We start from the raw sequence: 19,095 nt of genomic DNA, 5'->3' as shown, positions 1-19,095 counted from the left end.
TTTATTGTGCAGTTTAGTAAGAACAAATGTCCCAAACAAGAACATATAAAAAGCAGACGAGGGCTTCCCTGGTGGCGCAGTGGTTGAGAGTCTGCCTGCCAATGCAGGGGACACGGGTTCGAGCCCTGGTCTGGGAAGATCCCACATGCCGCGGAGCAACTAGGCCTGTGAGCCACAATTACTGAGCCTGCGCGTCTGGAGCTTGTGCTCCGCAACAAGAGAGGCCGCGATAGTGAGAGGCCCGCGCACCGCGATGAAGAATGGCCCCCACTTGCCGTAACTAGAGAAAGCCCTCGCACAGAAACGAAGACCCAATACAGCCATAAATAAATAAATAAATAAATAAATAAATGGATCATCACATTTAAAAAAAAAAAAAAAGACGAAGTCAGAAAAGCTGTACTAAAAATACATCATTTTATCCTTAGTATTTACTATAGTGTCTGGCATGTAGCAGGAGCTCAATAAACGCTGAAATGTAATGAAAGACAGTGCCTTCACATTTGTGTCCTAGGGAGGCAGACTAACATTTTCATAAGTCAGTACCAAAATAATTATATGTATTATATATATCAAAATAGATAATTCATTGTAATGGCTCTGAGTTGAGAAGTCTAGGCTAAGCTTATATATATGTAAGTATGTATATATGTAAAGACTTTAAGCCCATATATTAATGACTTAATTTTTATTTAAAGACTGCTGGGAATAGGCTTGTTGTCTGAGTACATCAGATTTATTGATGTGGTGAGAAAGGTCACTCTGGGGGTACAGTGGAATGCCACTGTGAGAATAGAAAGGATGGAAGTGTCTTGTAAGGTTTGGGTTCCCTTTGAAGGAGGGTCTTGGAATCAGATTGGTACTGTTGCTTACTCTTTCAGAGGCAGGTTAGGAGAAGCAGGGACTAACTATGGACTGGGTGCTGTCATGAGGCAAGGAGAATTCAGCAGTGGGGTATCACCAGTTACGGATGGAAATAGCAAAGCAAAGGGGGCGTCTGTGGTAGGAAAGCAGTAGTCATTCAAAGGGGGTTGTTATGTCATTTTACAGCTGCTGCATGACTTTGGGGGAAATATTTCCTGTTAGTTTTGCTTCTGGCTTAATCTGTGCCTGTCCTCCCAGCCCGATAATTGGCAGGGTTGCCTTTTTCTTTTTAGTCCAAACTGATTTTGACTCTTTCAGTCCCAAGCAGTTTTTATTCTTCAAATGTGCATTTTCTTTTAATCCCCACAGTCATCCTAAAGGAATGCTATTACCATCTCTATTTTATAACTGACAAAACAGGTTTAGCAAGTAACTCATCCAAGGCCCAGCCATAGCCAGGGAGTAGCCTAGTAGGGGCTTGTTCATCAAGTCTAAGCACTGTACTGTAGTCATGGGGATGTGCAAGGAATGCCTTGGCTTCCTTTTGTGCCCTATGTTACCATACCTAGATGCATGAATCTTTCTTACAAGAAAACAGTATAAATACAAGGAAGAGTCTTCCACAGGAGTTTTCTATTGTTCAGATGATCACCTTCCCATAGATGCAAATGTAATCTAAATACTTTGGGCACCTGGTTAACCTATAAAGCGTGGGGTTGATCTGGGCCCCTCCTAACACCTATTTCCATCCTCATTCAGAAAGCAACACGTGCTCAAAACATAGTAGGGCCTAAAGAGGCTCCCGCTGGAGGAGTGGGACTTGTGCGTGTGGGGTGACTTTGCTTCGGGGGAGACATTTGCAAAGGGTTTTTGACCCAAGTAGTGTCCTCGCGCCTCCCTAGAGCCACCCTGGCCCGCGGCATTTGGAAGAGGCACTCATCCCCCAGGCCGTTTAGGACCACGGTGTCCGTCAAAGTGTTGGTAAAGGAAAGGAGGTGGGGCATGCAGGCCGCCCTGCTGTCCGAAAGCCTTCTGCTTGGTCGCCTGCGGGGTGGGAGTCCTTCGCCTGGGTACCCATCTTTAGAGCCCGAGCTGGGAGTCGGGAGCTAGGCCAGGACTGCTGCCCGCCCATCCCTAGGGGCGCGTGTGCGCGTGCGCGTGCGCGCGCGTCGCCGTGGTAACGGCGCAGCGGAAAGGCGCTGAATCACGGGCGCGCGCTTTCCCAGCTCTAGCAGAAGCTGATGCGGGGGGCGGGCGGGGGTGCCCTCCTGGTTGCATCCTGCCTAGACCGGGGCTGACCCCGTCGGGCCTGGCTGGCCTGGCGCAGAGGAGCGGTGGCCAGGATCTCTGTCACTACTGGAGGTAAGAGCGCAGCAGTAGCCTGCCTCATCCTGTCTCCGGTTTGGGCAAGAGTCTCTCCTTGGGGGCTTTATCCTGGGGAAGAGAAAGCGAGGGTTTGGCTTGGATGGGGCGGTACCTCCTCCCTGACAACAGATGCGCGTGCCGGTGTGTAAAAGTGTGTGTGTGTGTGTGTGTAGGGCCGGGAGACGAAGAAGAGGAGCAGGTGGGACGGCAGGTGATGCTCCTAGCCAGCTGCACCGAATAGGGCTAGCTTTAGTGCGGCCAGCAGCGCCTCGATGCAGTATCCCACTTCCCAACCCGTCTGCCGATTGATGGGAAGGGAGGGCAGCAAGTAGGCAGGTTATGCCAAAGAAAAATAAAATCAAGAGGCCCTGAGTTAGGAGGTGACTTTCTTAAGGTTCTTCTGAACATCTAGGAAAGGACTTTTCTTGATTGCTGCACCGATTGATTGTTTCTTAGTAGGGTGGAGTCGAGGAAATTTGCATCTTTTCCCAATCTCATGAATTGCATTTCTTAGACCTGTAGAATCGGTTTTCTTTAAACTTCGTTTGGTAATAGATATGTGATCTTTGCTATTATTTGCTAAATTCATTTTGTCTCTGTATCTTACCATAATCTGAAGCTTGAAACCTTTGAATGGCTTTTTTTCTCTTTCCCTTTGAACTTCCTCCACAGAATGGATATGAATCACGATATTATTAATCAAGAGCATAAACCTAAGATTATGAAAGTCATCATTCTTTCGATCATTCATTCTCTTAAGTATATGGAGAGAGAAAAGAATATGATATACCCACTCATATCCATTTTTATTGTTAGATTTCTCATCTAAACATTTTTGTTTGTGGGTTAAATGTTAGTGGTTTTTCCAGTGCTTAAATAGAAAAATTGAATGATATTTTTGATGATAATAATAGAAAAAGTAAATTTTAGACAACCCCCCCAAAAAGAACAAGAATTTTTGTTAGTGTTTATTTCTTTATTCCTGAAATGCATGTTCAATGTCCATATGTTTCAAATTGTTTATTATAAGAAGACCACAATCATTGAGACTCCCGAGATTATGCCAAATGTAAAATTTTATTTTGTGCTTATCATTTTACATAATTTTTCGTACAGATGAGGAAATCTGGAAATATCAGTTCAGCTATAGACCTAGGCGTCATACAGAAAGCTGAATTCCTCTGTAATTTGAAAAAGAAAAATATAATTATATATCAAGACTTTTTAGAACCACAGGTGATAGAAAGATTCATCACACCTTTGCCATATAAAATGCCAAGTCAGGGAATTAATTTCCTTTCAGAATAACAACAATAATTCAGCCAAACTCTTTATGTATTAAAAATAGTCAAAAGAGAGCTTCAGTAATTTATTAATGTACAAGAATGGATTTGCTGTTAAATTTTCTTGACTTAATTTTTTTTCTAGCCAAACAGATAAGCAGCATTCTCTTTAAATAAATCTGTAGGACCAGGCATGACTGTTTCTGGGGCCGTGATGTATTAATAGATTGCCAGATCAGATGGCCTGGGTTTGGTCATGGCTCTGCCACTTAGTGGCTGTGTTACATTTGGCAAATTCCTTAATTCGTCTTAGCCTCAGTTTTTTCATCTGTAAAATAGGGATAATAATAGGACCAACTTAATGAAATTCCTATAAGAACTAAATAAAACAATATGTATAAGAGCTCTTTGCTCATTGCCTGGTATGCAACTAACTTCAATAAAAGTTAGTTGTTATTGTTATTCTTTTTTTTATAAACTTATTTATTTATTGGCTGCATTTGGTCTTCATTGCTGCAGGGGCTACTCTTCGTTCCCATGGGCAGGCTTCTCATTGCAGTGGCTTCTCTTATTGAGGAGCACGGGCTCTAGGCACATGCACTTCAGTAGTTGTGGCACGCGGGCTCAGTAGTTGTGTCTCATGGGCTCTAGAGCGCAGGCTCGGTAGTTGTGGTGCACGGGCTTAGTTGCTCCACAGCATGTGGGATCTTCCCGGACCAGGGATGGAACCCGTATCCTCTGAATTGGCAGGCGGATTCTTAACCGCTGCGCCACCAGAGAAGTCCCATTATTGTTATTCTTGACATAAGTTTTCTTTTCAGGAAATATTTTCTATGTCTTCAAAATAATTTCTCACTAAAAATACAGTTATTTTGATGTGACCAAAACTTGTTCTGGTTTATAATGTCAAATCATCATAAAATGCATAAATTTTTCCTTGTAGCATCTTTGCAACAATAATAAATATAATAATTACAATCTTAGAGGCACGTCAATTCCAGGTAATTATATTTGATACCCTAAGGAAGGAGCTTTGCTTTAGTAGGCCTGGAATAATTGCTGGGTTATTGTTCTATGTTTTTTAAAATCTGTATTTTTAGATACTATTTATGTGAATTCCATAGTGAGAAAATTTCTTATTTATTTCTATTAAGCAGTAAATATGGTTGGACCAAAATAACATCTATTTTTGCATCATTTGACAGAGTCTTTTAACCAGAGGTGTTTGAATTTCAAAGTAAGTCTTCTTAAATGACGCACAGGTAGATAAAGACATGGTACTGGAGTTTTAACTCTAATCCTTTCCAAATAACCTTGGTAGAATATGTTACCTGTTGGAAAGTGTTACTATGTCCAACCTGCTGTGCGTTCTTTTCCTTAAGTTCAAATAAGCAAGGGACTCTAGTAAACATCTGTTTAAGGAATGTAGCTAGAGTAACAGGATAACTCCGACCTCAAAGTGAATTTTCAAAGTTGGTTTTATTGCATGCTGTAATGTAAAGCACCAGAATTATTAAGTATCGAGGGCAAATTAACTCCAGTGTTGCCACCTACAAATTTTACTACTTTTTTTTTTTTTTTTAATAAATTTATTTATTTATTTTTGGCTGCGTTGGGTCTTCATTGCTGTGTGCAGGCTTTCTCTAGTTGTGGCGAGTGGGGGCTACTCTTTGTTGTGCTGCATGGGCTTCTCATTGCGGTGGCTTCTCTTGTTGCGGAGCACGGGCTCTAGGCACACGGGCTTCAGTAGTTGTGGCTTGCGGGCTTTCTAGAGCGCAGGCTCAGTAGTTGTGGCGCACAGGCTTAGTTGCTCCGCGGCATGTGGGATCTTCCCGGACCAGGGCTCGAACCTGTGTCCCCTGCATTGGCAGGCAGATTCTTAACCACTGCGCCACCAGGGAAGTCCCGCCACCTACAAATTTTAAATGTTACAGTGTGTAGAATGTTTTTTCATGTGGTGGTGGGGAAGTAGGGCTGGCTCCTCTCTAGGATAACAATCCTGTTATTCTAACATTGTGATTATCAGCGTATCTTACCATTTTTTTTTTCTATCCTCCTCATTAAAATGAAGTGTAAGACAGTGGAGGATTACTGGACTGAATGTCAATATTATGACATAGTATGAGTGTGTTTCATGTTTGGTAATTGCAATCATTGTTGCTTTTGTTGTGGTCATCCATGTACAATGCTTGGTGTCAGTCTATTTATCTCTTGTAAAAATAAAATACAGTGTGTGTGGGAAAAAAAAAAAAAAAATGAAGTGTAGGATGTCTTCTGGTCAATATAACATAGTTGCCTGTCTTCAAAATTTTTTCAAAAGAATCTCTTAAGATGACTTATCTTCAATAAAATTATTGGCTTTACCATCTCTCTCGGTATATTTGTACTTATCAGGAGGTTGAAATATTTTATTAATTTAGTATCTTCAGCTTCCTTGTCTTAAAGCTTCAAGACATTCAAATTCTAGGTGCCAAATGCTCAACACTTTATTGTCGTGTGGGAAAAGCTTCTTTGCAGACACGTACGTGTTTAGGAGTACGCTACTAGCAGCTAACTAGTCTTCACTCGTTTATATCAGGCTTTCCTAACTACTCCTATGCCGCAACTGCTCCTCCCCAAATCAGGAGAAACTTTTTCTGACCTCGTTTTACTAGACCTCTTCCACCCAGTTGACCATTCTCACTTTCTTGAAACAAGAACCTCTCTTGGTTCACAAGTTCCATCCTTCAGTCCCCTCCTAGGGTTACTCTCTAAAGCAGATATATGAACATGTCACACCTCTGCTTCAAAATCTTCAATGTCATGTCCATCAGTGGATGAATGGATAAACAAAATGTGGTCCTTACATACAATGGAATATTATTCAGTCTGGAAAAGGAAGGACATTGTAACACATGCTACAACAGGAATGAATCTTGAAGATGTTATGCTAAGTGACATAAGCCAAATACAAAATGACAGTATTGTATGACTCCACTTATATGAAGCATCTAGAATAGTCAAATTCATAAGGATAGAAAGTAGAATAGTGATTACCAGGAACTGCCAGAGCAGGTAATGTTATGGTTCAATGGGTACAGAGTTTCAGTTTGGAATGATGAAAAGTTCTGGAGATAAACAGTGGTGGTGATGGTTGCACAAGAATGAATGCACTGAATGTCACTGAATTATACATTTAAACATGGTTAAAATGGCAGATTTTATGTTATATATATTTTATCACAATAACAAAAAAAATTTTTTTAATCTTCAATGTCTCCCCACTGCCTACTAAATGAAGTGCCAACCTCTTAGTGCGACCTGGACAGTATTTACTATTTCTTCTTGGTTTACGTTTTCATCCTCTTATCACATCATTTCCCGCACATATTCTACATTCCAGCCATATGGAACCACTCAAAATATGCCATCCCTCGCAGGATCCCACGCTTTCTCTGTGTAGTCAGTCCCTACAGCCTAGAATGCCTTTCTTTCTTCGAGAAGCAACCACTCATCCCTCAGGATAGAGCTTACGTGTAACATTTCTGAAGTCTTCCCTCGAGTCCTCAGTTCCTCTTGCTTTGATGGTAGTCTAGCTCGTGGCTGTGCCTCCACAATGTCCCTTATCTCATTACTGTATCCTATGAGCTTCTATAGAGCAGGGACGTTTTATTTTTAAAATGCATATTTTCTTTAAAAAAAAACACTGAAGTTAATGTTTCCATTCTTCTCCTACTACATAAGACCTTAGTATACTTTAATCTGCCCCTCATCTTTCACTTCACTATTGTTTAGCACTTTTTTTGGATAATATTTTTATTATTATTTCCAACACTGTTAGTCAATTTCTACCTTACTGATGCTTCTTCTGTCCATCTGTGCAGTTTTCCTTTCATAGCTCTTTTAGTGAGGATCTACAGGTAGGTATACTCTGTGTTTATGTAAAAAACAAACAAACAAACAAAAAACCCTTATTTTATTGTTACTCTTGAATGACAGTTTAGTGAGTATAAAGTTCTAGGTTGGCAGTTTTTGTCCTTCAGGACTTTTGAAGATGCTATTTCTATTATCTTCTGGCATCTACTTTTTGCTGATAAATCATGTTGTCAGTCTAATTCTTGCCCCTGTTAAGATAATCTGTCTCTTGTCTCTGGTTCTTTATAAAATGTAATCTTTGTCTTTGGAATTCTGCAGTTTCATTTCAGTGAGAATAGGAATAGAATTATTTTAACCTCAGTACTTCTTGTACTTCCTGGATATGAAGATTTTTGTCTTTCTTTGGTTCTGGAAACTTCTTGGCCATTATCTCTTTACATTTTGTCTCTTCCCAGTGCTTTTTATTCTTTCCTTTTGGAGTCATCAGAAGATGTATATTGGACCAGTTTTTACTTCAGGACTCTTATTCTTGCCTTTATATTTTCAATTTTTTATTTCTTTGAATTGCATTTTGGGTTACTTCCTCATACAATATAGCTTTCATTTCAGTTCATTGAATTTTTTTTTCAAGTTCATTGAATTTTAAAATCCAGTGGCTTTATTTCTAACAACACAACTTCTGATTTGGATCTTTTAAACTATGCCCTTAAAAAAAAATCTTACTAGGGCTTCCCTGGTGGCGCAGTGGTTAAGGATCCACCTGCCAATGCAGGGGACACGGGTTCGAGCCCTGGTCCGGGAAGATCTCACATGCCGCAGAGCAACTAAGCCCATGAGCCACAACTGCTGAGCCTGCGCTCTAGAGCTTGCGAGCCACAACTACTGAGCCCACGCACCACAACTACTGAAGCCCGTGCGCCTAGAGCCCGTGCTCCGCAACAAGAGCAGCCACCACAATGAGAAGCCCACGCACTGCAACAAAGCGTAGCCCCTGCTCGCCGCAACTAGAGAAAGCCCGCATGCAGCAACGAAGACCCAACACAGCCATAAATAAATAAACAAACAAATAAATAAATAGCTTACTGTACTGTTACTTTATTATGATTTTTGTCTCCTCTCTTCACCTTAATGTGTTTCACCACTTCAAACATACTTATTTTGTAGTGTCTCTTAGGTGTACTTTTACTTCTTTTTCTTGCTCCAATTTTTTACGTCTGCCACCTCTCCTTTGTACTGGTTTGCTCCCTAGCTTGTGTTACTTTTGTTTTTAGGGTGGTTCATCTTCAGTGGGGATTGTTTTTCTGGTAGAGTTCTATGTGCTCTGTGTTGAGGACTGTTCTAGACAGATTTTGCATTGCTTCTGCATAGGAGCTTAGCTATGTGTTAATAAAAAAAAGTTTTGTTGTTGTTGTTATATATACATATGCTCCATTTAGCCTGGAAATGGAAGTTATAAATTAGTTCTATAAGGGTTGTTAAAAGAAAGTCCCCGTAAAGAGGCACATCTTGGCAATCCTTCCTCTTTTTGCTTTCAGTCTCATCATGACATGCCTCTGGTTTCTTCTAGCCCCTATCTAGGATGCATTAGTCCTCCTAGGCTGCAGTGGTCTTTGTGAGGCTCCTCATAATATTTTATAACGTCAATAGATGTTCAGCTACTTTGCTGCTGCATTAGTCTTTGATAATATCTAATTCCTTAATTGACCCAAATTATTTTTGTCCCTGCGTTTGAAACTAATATTGTATTTTCCCTCCTTCTCTTTCTTTTTTATAACTATTCCCATTTGGTTTTTGTTTGTCTTTTGAACATTCAAGTAGATTTTCCTTCTAGTTAGGAATATATAGTTATCATAATGGCATTTCTTAAAAAGTAATTCCCATCCCTTTGTTTTGTTACTCCTAGTTTGTTACAGAGTAAGTCCTAATAAAAAGTCAGTTTGTTACCGAGTCCAAGCACACTCTGCTCGTTCGTGGCAAGACAGGCCAATAAATCGGAGACAAGGTGCTGAAGCAAGGAATACGACTTTATTCGGAAAGTGGGCAGACCGAGAAATGGCCGACTAAAGTCTCAAAATAGCCATCTTATCGGGGTTTGGATGCCAGTTACTTTTATAGCACAGAGATGGGGAGGAGATGAGGAAGTAAAGTAAAAAGGCCATAAGTTTTGCAGATATCTCCTGGAATGGCCAGGCTCCTGGAGGGGATGTGTTAATTTCTTCTTTCTTGTAGCCATCCACAGGTGGACAAGGTCCGGATATTTCCCTGAACAAAGGCACTTTGGTTTAACCTTCAGGCAGAGGGGCGGGGTTCCCCGAGGCAGGCCATTATGTACAGACAGTATCCTTTCAGTGAACAAAAGCAGCAGAAAGCAAGTTAAAGTAAAAGAAACAGATCCAACATGTAGTCAGATTTGGTTCTTCCCTGTTACAATTTTAGTTTATATATTTTAGATGATTTTTGCTTTATAATGAGTATGAGAATCTACCATTGTCTTTTATTCTCATTCCCCAAATATCCTTGCATATTTGTGCCTGTTTATTTTTTACAAATGGATTTTGTTAAGTACTTTAAAGCATTCTGTTGAGTTTTAATTCATTTTGTTTCTTTGTTAACCTAATATATTGTGATCTTTAATACCTATTGTCTTTCCAGGTTTTATAAGGTTTCCCTCCCCCATTATTGATATCTCCCATTATCTCTCCCAGTACAGTTTTATTATTGTATTTAAAGATATTCTCTGTCACATTGTAAGTCTTTTTGCATTTTTGTAATGCTTCTGGCCATGCCTAGGAATGGGATCTCTCATTAGTGCTCTTTCTATCTGTATATTTGTCTGTTTTATACAGAGATGCTGTTGCTTCAAAGAACTTTGCTGATCTTCACCAGCCTGCTTGTATTAATCCTAGTGCTGATGTTTCTTTCATTAATTTGATGAGTTTAATGATAAGGAAACATCTTGTGTTACTCTTTCCACCATCTCCTTAATAATCTGATTATTTTATTTATTTTTTGGCTGTGCCACGCAACATGTGGGATCTTAGTTCCCTGACCAGGGATCGAACCCATGCCCCCTGCATTGGAAGCGCGAAGTCTTAACCACTGGACCGCAAGGGAAGTCCGATTTAATCTGATTCTTAGAACATTATTAAAGGAGGGATTTGGCACTTTTTTTTGGCTTGTATTTTCTCCTATTTGTTCCCTGGTCCGCCCTTTGGAGCTTCACAGAATCTGTTCACTCCCCATTCCACATGAATGTCCTTCCTGTGTTTAAAAACCAATGCTGGATCATGTTTCCCTTAATTCTGCTTGATCTCCTAATAGGAAGTCATCTTATACTGTAATTGTAAAGCATTATCTCTGTTGCCAGTAAATTCCTGGGTAATCCTCTGTGTTGATTAGCACAGGTTTTCTAGAACTTATTTTACTTTATCAGCTTTCAGTGGAGAAATTCAGAGCATAGATTTCACTACTGAAAAATTGCCAAGTTTTTACCTTCTTGGCGAGGCACCTAACTACATGTATTGTCTGAGTTTCCTCTGCCTTACCTCCTTGTTTTGTTGGTGAGGATTTGGGGGCTTGAGAGCTCCTTGTAGATGCAGGAGCAGTGGGTCTACACCTCTTCTACAGGTACTTTCTGAGCTGCTTTCTTTTCAAGACTACTCTCCAGGCTCAGGCAGGTCAGGGGTGAAGGAGTGTGACTCATTAAATGTTTATCAATTGCCTTGGCAAGGGAAAGTGCTGAAAGTGAGAAAGATCAGGAGGAAGCAACCCTGACTCAGTTTCATCCTTTATATTCCTTACCCACTGAAACTTAGAGGCTTGTTTTGGAGAAACCAGAAACTAACTTCTGATTAGTGAGCCGCAGAATTTCAACTGATTCAACCAGAATATTCTATGTACCTGTTGGGGATGACACATATCTATCTTACCTCTCTCAGATTCTTTTTTTTTTTTTTTTTCATATAATGGATTCAATTAGAGAGCTTGTTTTTTTTAATGAAAGCTTATTTATTTATTTATTTATTTATTTATTTATTTATCTATTTTTGGCTGTGTTGGGTCTTCGTTTCTGTGCGAGGGCTTTCTCTAGTTGCGGCGAGCGGGGACCACTCTTCATCGCGGTGCGCGGGCCTCTCACTGTCGCGGCCTCTCTTGTTGCAGAGCACAAGCTCCAGATGCGCAGGCTCAGTAGTTGTGGCTCACGGGCCTAGTTGCTCCGTGGCATGTGGGATCTTCCCAGACCAGGGCGCGAACCCGTGTCCCCTGCATTAGCAGGCAGATTCTCAAGCACTGCGCCACCAGGGAAGCCCTCTCTCAGATTCTTAATGGGAGCTTCAGATAATATGAAGTATGTAAAATTGCCTTGTGAATAAAAGGACTATTATAAATGGCTATTATGTTGATGATGGTGATGATGATTATTACAAACCATTTTAAAAATGTTGTTACTAATAGGATAGATTATTAACTGACAATATTCTACCTTCTTTCATTTTGTCCCTTTTCCTTCATAGGGAATAAGTGAATAATTATTTCCTTAATGCCAGAAAGTTAAATTCTAAAGGCGAACTCTTTTTTTTTTTTTAATTGAAGTATAGTTGATTTACAATATTGTGTTAGTTTAAGGTGTACAGCAAAGTGGTTCAGATCTTTTTTTTTTTCAGTTCTTTTCCATTATAGTTTAATACAAGATATTGAGTATAATTCTCTGTGCTATACAGTAAATCTTTGTTGTTTAAAGGAGAACTCTTTGACCAGCTAATCATAGGCCTGCTGATAAATGGAATTGAAAGACTGAACAGTCTCAGAATTTATGAACAGTTTGCCTGATTCAGAAGTTTGGTAATCACCAGCTGTCTTCAGAATTTGATGCAAAGCAGATTCACTGTCATTGACACACAGGACGTCTGGCATCTGAACTTGGACATCACAGAGCACAAACTGGGTTTTCCCCCAAAGTCTCTGGCAGACGGTGTCTGCACTCTCTCTGGCCTTTCCCTGTGCATGTTTTCTAAAGGTGATGATTTAGTTATTAGAGCACAGGACAAAGCATTTATTTAGGTAGCAGTGTTGACCCCATTAGTAAGAATTAAATTTAAGGAGAAGGAAAAGTGCTGAGCCAATTGAAAGCTAAGCTATTCCCATAATTAGGGAGACTGTTTAAAACCCCATGATGTACACTTAAGGTTTCACCTTCTGAAATTTTTCCTCTTAGTTTAGGAACAGTATCTCCAGGAATATAAAACTCTGGTGTTATTTATAATACAAGGACCATGAGACAGTGTGTTCATTTGCAGCAGTTTAGAAAAGATGGTAAAATGTATACCCTAGGAATCAGTACATAAAGAAAATAAATATAAATGTCTCTTACCTTTCCTTCCTCCTCACATACGACCTTTCACTGAATGCTATCCACCCGACCTTTGAGTTGTTCTCTTACCTGTTTCATCTGGTTACTTCCAGGAAATCACCACTCACCACTTCCTTTCTAACATTGCTTTGACTCTCGTTGAGTGCAGGATGCTCAGATGGTAACCCATGGCCTGCCGTCACCCCTGCGGTTAAAGGCTGCCTCGGCAAAGACAGTTTTTGTCACAGTAGTGGCTGATAAAGCAAGGAATGCAGAATAATAAAAGACAAGAGAACATCTCTGGCAGCCCCCAGGGGCTAAGCTGAAATAGCACAATACAGCTCACCTTGTTTGAGTTCACTGGCTCTGAAAAGCAGGAGTTTACCAACCAAGTTTTTTTAGCCAGTAAACCACAAACAGGACAAATTATAAGCACAGTCTGTTTTGAGTAGCCTGCAGAAAAATGCTGTCCGGAAGATCCATTGGGATCTTTGAAATTAGGCCCCCTTAGAGCTGTTTTCATTTACCTCAGACAGGCAAGCTGCAACTTGCTTTTTTTTCTGAGCCTGTAGAAGCATTTCACTGCAGCATTATTGATAAGAGCCAAATATCAGAAACAACCTAATGGCCTAGCAATTAGGAAATGGTGAAGTCAGTTATAATAATCACCTCAATGGGATGTTGCAAAATAACAAGAAAGAATAATGAAGAAGAAAGTATCAATAGCAATGAAGGATACTTTTGTGATAGAATGTTAAATGAAAATGAGACCCTGTTTCTCTAAGAGTGTAGCTTTGCTGAAGTATACTGGCTGGTTTACTGGCTAACAAAACTTGGTTGGTGAACTCCTGCTTTTCAGAGCCAGTGAACATGCTTTATAGCATGTTCCCACTAGCTATCTAGTATGATTTGATCATAATGTTTTTAGTGTACATTTTTGTCATTCTAGTTAAAGAACAAGTTATTTCATTCACTCAACCTCCATCCGGCCAGTGTGCCAGAGCTTGGGGCACAGACAGCAACCAGTAAAAGGCAGTTCTTCTGGGGTTTTGCACTATATCATTTTAAAAATCATACTTTTCCCCTTGATCAGAAATGTTATCGCAGAAATAATGCAGCACCTGAGGAACAGCAGAGTTTCATCACAAAGTTCATCTTTCATAGCTCATTCTGGCTTTTCATTTCAAAAACTAGCAGCAGCCACAATAAACCATCACCATTCAACGTCTATAACTTCTGGCTACAACGTACCTTGTTCTGGATTGGAGATTTCAAATATTCTGAAGTCCTTTGTCACTAATTCTACCTTGGTTCTGGCTTGGCTGGTTTCCTTTGGACAGAGATGAAAGAAAATCCCCAGTGTCTGAAGACCTGAGTTATTCTTTCTTCTCACTGTAAAATGGTTGGCTTTTTTTTTTTTTTTTTCATCCTTAAACTTAGAGAATGCTCTCTGTTTTAGGTACTCCACGGAGTCAATAATGGGACAAGGTGGGAAAATTTCAGAAAGCCCTTCTGTTGAAAAATATAAAGGATGGTGTTATGGGTTGCATGTGTCCTCCCCAAAAGATATGGTGAAGTCCTAGCTCCTGGTACCAGTGAATGGGACATTATTTGGAAATAGGGTCTTTGCAGGTGTAATTGAGTTAAGCTGAGGCCTTTAATCCAATATGACCAGTGTCCTCATAAGAAGAGGGAAATTTGGACACAGAGGCAGCCAGGGAGAATGTCATGTGACAACAGAGGCAGAGATTGGAGTGATGCAGCTGCAAGCCAAGGAATGCCAATGACCGAGGCAAAGAAGGATCCTACCTGGAGTTTCAGGGGGAGCCTAGGCCTGCTGACACCTTGACTTCAGACATCTATCCTCTAGAACTGTGAGAGAATAAATTTCTAATGTTTTAAGCCACCCAGTTTGCTGTGCTTTGTTATAGCAGCCCTAGGAAACTAACACAGATGGTAAAAGCAAGGATTATATTCCATATTTTTTAAAATTTATTTTTATTTTTTAAGCTATTTCTATTTATTTATTTATTTATTTGGCTGCATCGGGTCTTAGTCGCAGCATGCAGGCTCTTCGTTTTGGTGCACAGGCTTCTCTCTCGTCGTGCGGCTTGGGCTCCAGAACGCGTGGGCTCTTTAGTTTGCAGCACACAGGCTCAGTAGTTGTGGCGTGTGGGCTTAGTTGCCCAGCGACATGTGGGATCTTAGTTCCCCGACCAGGGATCAAACCCACGTCCTCTGCATTGGAAGGTGGATTCTTCACCCCTGGACCACCAGGGAAGTCCCAGGATTATATTCAATAGGAAAGCACTTTGATGAGCACCGAGGGAGCACAGAAATGGATAAGGCATTGTGGACCTGTTCAGGCTTTTAAGACCCTAGAGGACAATGATGCTTCAGAGCTTTTGTATGAGTCAAACACAACATATTAAAATTAAAACAATTTAAAGAAGAGAACTTACAGGCTAGAAAATAGGAACACATAGGTTACTTAGAAAACTTTTTGCATTGAAAGCAAAAGAATTTAAAAGTGGGAAAATTCAGAAAAGATTTGATGATTAAGTATGTTTGTACGTTTTTTTTTTTTAAGTATTTGTTTATTTATTTATTTATGGCTGTGTTGGGTCTTCGTTTCTGTGCGAGGGCTTTCTCTAGTTGTGGCAAGCGGGGGCCACTCTTCATCGCGGTGCGCGGGCCTCTCACTATCGCGGCCTCTCTTGTTGCAGAGCACAGGCTCCAGACGCACAGGCTCAGTAATTGTGGCTCACGGGCCCAGTTGCTCTGCGGCATGTGGGATCTTCCCAGACCAGGGCTCGAACCCGTGTCCCCTGCATTGGCAGGCAGATTCTCAACCACTGCGCCACCAGGGAAGCTCTGTTTGTACATTTTAAGTGCTAAGAACAACCTGGGCCTGGCACATAGGAAGCACTCAATATATATTACCTGCTAGTATCATCAGCTGTTATTTCACCTGTTCATTCAGTTTTTATTTTAGGAATCCTATCTGAACTTCCAAGAACTTTCTCTTCTTCTCTGATTGTTTTTCTCCTCTTTTGTAGCAACTATTTTTATTTTATGGAGGATGTACCCTCTCAAGTCTTTCTGAGGATATTACTTACCATGTTTAAAGTTTTTCTTTGTCCTTTTCACTGACCTCCTGTTTGTTTATCATGGTCCTTCTCTTCAATGCATTGTTCTCCTATTTCTCAAATGTAGGGCATTGTTTGATTGCCCGGTCTTGTTGATTTCTGAAGACTCTACTGAGGAGGGTGTGGCTGCTTTCCTCCCGAGCTGTCCATTCACTGCCTGAGTCGGGGGTTAACTATGGTGTCTGAGTCTGTGTGAAGGCAGGGTCCGGGCAGGTTTCCCTCTGGTGTGGGTGGGTAGGGGCGCCCCAGGTGGCCACAGGGAGGAGAGCTCTGCTCTAGAGGTGCAGTGCTTTGGAATGGAGTATGTTTCCTTCCAGGACAGTCTTCAGATTCTCTTGACTCTCCTTTTTTTCAGAGGCCCGCTGCTGCCACTGAAGCCCCATGAGGACAAATCTCTATCTCTTGAGAGAGAAGTTTTCCGGCATAAGCTTGAGATCTGTCTTTTAGTGCATCACCCAAAGTGCTGTACGTTGGCCCATCCTGTTTCTACATTCCTGGGCTCAGGGCTTAGAGCTTCTCTGGTGTCCCCTGAAGGTCCTGTGCTTTTTCAATTTCTAGGGAGTGGGTTTCCTCTCTCTCCATCAGTTCCATGCCGTCTGCTTTCTATCTTCCAGGGAGTTTTTTGGAATTTCTGGTCTATCAGTAGTTCTCATTCATATTTTTCTGCCGTTGTGTTGTATTTTCTTCCATCTGTTCATATGTCCTGCCTATCTTTCTCCTTTATTTATTTAATTTATTTATTTTTGATATTTATTTATTTATTTATTCGGTTGCACCAGGTCTTAGTTGAGGCACGCGGGCTCTTTAGTTGTGGCATGCAAACTCTTAGTTGCGGCATGCATGTGGGATCTAGTTCCCCGACCAGGGATCGAACCCAGGCCCCCTGAATTGGGAGCATGGAGTCTTATCCACTGCACCACCAGGGAAGTCCCTCCTCTTTATTTTTATTTTTTATTTTTCAATGAGAACATAGGAAAGAGGGGAAATAGATGTATGGATATGTCCAGTCTGCCATCTTGAACTAGAAAGTTTTCTTTTTATTCTCAGCTTGCCAAAGTCCCATTAATGAAGCTCATTTCCCCACAGGAAGATTAATGTGAATATATTTGCTGTGCAGGCTGGGTCTCTGGACAGTCCTTGGAATAATGGTGACCCTTGTCTCCAGGATCTGCCTGTTCAGAGAACTCAACCGCTTCGAACAGCAAGGGTGGAACCATCCCTCTTTAAGGAACACCTAGGGACTTGGTCTATTACTATAGCATCCTGCTTGTCTCAAGCTTTGAGGATAAAGTAGGTGTGTTAAGTAGCTATGATTAGAGAACCGTAAGACAAGCACCTACCCCAAAATATCTCCTATACTGCCATCTGTCAAAAGTACCTAAAATAGCCTTTGGTCATGAGGAATCTCTGTGTGACAATGCTAGTATCCTCATAAAGAATACGAGCTTAAGGCTTAAACAAGTAATAACAGCCAACGTCTTTGCCTGGAAGCTTGGGTTTATAGAAGCCTGAAGGGAGGGGACTGATGGACAGGAAGGGGAGAACCCGACCAAGACTCCCTAAAAGGGGAGAGAGGCATAATTATGGGCTTCTTCGTTGTCCTGTGTGCCCACGCTGGCTGATATCATGTTGCTTCTGTTTCTTGCTTTGAAATGAAATACTAAAGAGAATTGGCAGCAGGAAGGTAAGGCCTTTGCCTGCACAGGCACAAGGGATAGCAGTTCTTTAGGGATAGGTTGAGGATAGAAAAACACAATTATAGATTGTCAGCATTCCCTTCAGGGCAAAAACCGAAGAGGCCCTCATGTATGGAATCTTCCTAGCTAAGATTAAAGCCAAGCTCTGAAGGGCTGCAGCCCTGCTTACAAAAATTGACTTTTAAAAAAGTTCTGAAGTAAAATTGCATATTTTTTCGTGTCTCAATGTCAAGTTCAAGAAACCTGACTCTCCTACTCCCCTCCAATGTTGATAAAATATATTGAAAATAAATTTCTAATTTTTTCCCCCAGTGGTAAATTATTAACCAAGGATATACAGAACAGGATTTTAAATCAATTAATCTGGTAGTGTTCGAATTAGCAGCAATCAGAATCCACTTAATTACAGTTTTTGTCAGTTGAGCCTTTTAATCAGCCCAGAGCTATATTTGGTTTGCCCTGGCTGAAGCAGCCAGGGAGTTGCTACCGTGTGATTTGCACCCCTGCTAACAGCAAAATGTGGCACTGTCAAATCAGAAGGCCTCCCTGTGGGTCCATCTGACTAGATGAGAGATGTTGTTTATGGAACCGTTTGAAGATGGGCCAGTCCCTTCACATACACACATCTCCCTTCTCCTACTCAAGTTCACCACTCAGGCAATTCTTCCCCCTCTTTTTCCTTTCCTTTCCTTTCCTTTATACTTCCTCCCTTGGTGTTTAAGCAGTTCTGTGGCTTTCAATACCAACTCTATGGCTCCCCATTTATACCTCCAGCTCCTCTCTCCTCTGAACTCCAGACATGTTTATCTGGTGCCCTGTTCAACACTCCACTCGGATGTCTTGGGTTGGTGCCCATTTCGGGTCATGGCAACCCCATTCTTCCGGTTGCTCAGTCATCCTGATCACTTGTCTTTGTCTCATACCCTACATCCCATCCAACAGCAAATCCTCAGGCTCTTCCTGCAAAATAAATCAGGAATCTGACTCCTTCTCAAGACCCTCACTGTTACCACCTTGGGGCAAGACGCCATGCCCCCACCCAGATAACTGCACGGGCTTCTAACTTAGCTCTCTGCCTTCTACACGCTCGTCAACACCAAAGCCAGCAGCTGAGGGAGCTAATCCTGCAACAATTCCCATCTCAGAGGCAAAGCCAAAGATCCCTTGTATTGACCTACAAACCAGCGTGGCCTCCATTGCCTTCGTAACATTGCCTCCTGGTGCCTTCCCATTTTCTAGCCATGCTGACCTTCTTGCTGTTCCTGGAATACAGGGCACATTCCCTCTTCCAAGCCTTTGCATTTCGTGTCCCCTCTACCTGGAACTCTTCTTTCAGACATCCACATGTTTCATTCTCTCATCTCTTTTAAGACTTGGCTCAAACAGGACCTTCTAAGCTCATGAATTCTTCAGCAGTGTCTCATCTGCTCTTTAACACATCTGTTGAGCTTTTGATAAGCAAAAAATGTTATCTTGTTATTTTTACACCTGTGCTTAGTTATTTTTCAAATCTGCCAGGGTCTTTGTGTATG

This window comes from Eubalaena glacialis, chromosome 7, assembly GCF_028564815.1.
Source record: "Eubalaena glacialis isolate mEubGla1 chromosome 7, mEubGla1.1.hap2.+ XY, whole genome shotgun sequence".
Classification (NCBI taxonomy): Eukaryota; Metazoa; Chordata; class Mammalia; order Artiodactyla; family Balaenidae; genus Eubalaena; species Eubalaena glacialis.
This window is presented reverse-complemented; position numbering follows the sequence as displayed.